Genomic DNA, 2,889 nt, shown 5'->3' with positions numbered 1-2,889 from the left:
ATGAGTTACAGTAAATTACACATTATGTTGTACATTCTGAATGTATCAAATTGCAAAGTTATGAATAAAAAGAAATAAGCCTTAGCTGGTAATAGATTCCTTTAGATAACCCTGGCAGTCCTCTTAATCTCCATGTCTGGTACACCGACGAATGACACGGTTAGCATGGAGAAGACAGCATGAGGAATTCGTCTCTCGAACTGCAAGATAAATAACTACCAGTAGCAATTGATTTAACTACTCAATACATATTCAAGATTCTAGATATTTACAGATAGAATTCTAATCACCTGTTATTAGGTGTTGTCTTGCCGCGTGACGTGCAATCACCCTGCCATTAATACACTTATAAATGATGCATCAAATAAAAGTACTTAACTGTGGGCACTGTGTAAGTATTAAGATTGCCGTAATTACGTATATCAAATTCAGGTGAGCTTATCCTGGATTTGTACGTCTCAAGTTGGCTGATCACGTGTCGTCAGGAACCAAGTCTAGGGGTCCCTTATTTAACACCAGCACTAGTTGAAGATATTATCTGCAAGGTCGTTCACGCCTCACAGTGGCGGCTTTCATCTGTGGATAGACGCACGTGTCCTATTTGCTGGACAATGGCGTCTTTTGTGAGTACGGTAAGCGCAGGTCTGCCTCTCTTCGGTTTCCCACGTGTACGCTTCCCGAGCGCCTCACCGACTGAGGATGGCGTCGCGTCCCTCCCCCCACGCCGAGTCGACGTTCATTACACAAATTATTGGCATGAACATTAATATTTCTCGCATTCGCGCTTGAAACTCTAAAGACTGGACGGGTTTATTATTTAGAGGAACGGAATATTATTATTTAACTATTTAAGAATAGTAAAGATACAAGGGAGAGGAATTAATGTCTCCCCATAGCATTCATTGATGACGCTACCTCTATCGCGAGGTAAACGTTTTGATTCTAAAGCTCTATTCGGCTTTTAGTTAGAGAACAATTCGTCTGCAATCAGTTGTCATACAGAATGCTTTAATTATGGAGAATCGTATTTAATTCTCACACAAATTGTATATAATGTGTTTTACTGTAAAGAAATCTGACGCAATACTGGCGTCAGATGACGTGAGAATTCTAGCCTAATGCACAGATGAATTATTAGTACAGGAGAATTCTACGAGTTGTTAATTTTACTTACTACAATATTAATATGGTTAGTAATAAGTAATGAGAATACAACAATGCTGTATTCGATGTTGGAAATATCCAACAGTCCAAGAATGTAGGCATACCTTGCCGAGTCTCTATAGGACATAAGCAAGTTTTTCCCACTGAAATTAATATGATACTTACAGAATTAGCGAACTTTTGTGCTCTGAAAAAGAAAGCTAATTCCCTGCCAATGTATGTATCATCATCTCTGACCGACGTGTAGGGGTGCGAGGTGTCAACTGGTGACGAGAACTGCTGCTGAGGTCCCAATTCAGCAACTAAAGTTCGTGCTAGAGGAACTATGGCCCTCTTTATCCTCCTACTGTCAGATTCCAGAAGATTAGGTGCACTTGACCCGGGGGCAGACCACAGTACCAGGGTACCAATATGATGATCTGTCGAAAATATGAGAAATATCCTAGGGACAAAAGATGGTAAACACGTGTAATAACACGGAGGTAGAGATGACCAATTAAGAGAATGACTGAGGCCTACAGTCACCACGTAATCCAAAGTTGTCTCACCTTCACTATATGCTACTCTCGGAATGCACAATACACACAGCACCATATAAAAATAAAATTGAATATGAAAAATAGTAAAAAGCTACGTTACCAAAGCCAAATACGCTTACCATAAATTACTACTTGGCACCAGTACCTGAGTGAAGCTCCTAGGGCAGGCCCCCACTTAATGTGACGGTAAAGCGTTGGTGTTCGGCTGTTTCTAAAGCTAGGGGCAGGGCCTCGTCACATTAAAGAAAAAAAAGAGAAAAAGCTGGAACTTTCGTCTGTGGTAAGGTAATGGGAAGACACACAAAACACAAGTAAATTTAACAATGAAATTTTAATTACGTTAGAAAAACAAGGCATGAATAAAATTAAGCATAAAATATACAAGGCAAGTCAACAAACAAAATAATAAGAATAATCACTGGCAAATGAAAAGTTACGTTAAGACAAGAGAATTACAGTGATAGCAAAATAAATAATAATAATGCTGGAATATTGGCTTCGAGCTGCCACCTCCCTTAGTACACGAAAGCCAAGGCTTAGTCTACCAACGAGAGATGTCAGCTGCAAGGAGCACTGGGATATTCTGACTATTCTGGGCCACTGCAGCCCAGACATCAACTTGTGGCGGAGGGCGGAGGGCAGGTGCGACGGGACACCAGCCAATCAGCAACAGGCAGGCGATGGACAAGCACTTTGCCGGTTTACGGTGGCGGTGGCGAGCAGGTGTGCCGGCGTGCTGGATACGTTTTGCTCTCTGGGAAAAACGTTTTGGAGATACTTGCTGGATATATCTTCTATATTATCGGTTGTTGTTACGTACTTTGAAGGGAAGAGCAGGCTCAATCTCTCTTGAAAGAGATTATCGTCACAACAGCCTTTTATGGGGTACTGTGTCAAATGCTTTCTGGCAGTCCAGGAATATGCAGTCGGCCCACCCTTCTCTTTGCTGCCTAATTTTTGTTGCCTGGTCATAGAATTACATTAAACCAGTGAGGCATGATTTACCATATCTGAACCCATTTTGGTGGTGTGTTACAAAGTTATTTCCCTTCTGATGTTTTACGAGCCTTTTCCTCACAATCTTCTCCATCACCTTGCATGGTATACAAGTTAGAGAAACTGGTCTGTAGTTCAGTGCCTCTTGTCTGTCACACTTCTTGTGACAGGCAAGAGGCACTCCTGTTGT

The sequence above is a fragment of the Procambarus clarkii genome, chromosome 4 (genome assembly GCF_040958095.1).
Source record: "Procambarus clarkii isolate CNS0578487 chromosome 4, FALCON_Pclarkii_2.0, whole genome shotgun sequence".
Taxonomy (NCBI): Eukaryota; Metazoa; Arthropoda; class Malacostraca; order Decapoda; family Cambaridae; genus Procambarus; species Procambarus clarkii.
The sequence above is the reverse complement of the archived record's forward strand: the minus strand, read 5'-3'. Positions refer to the sequence as shown.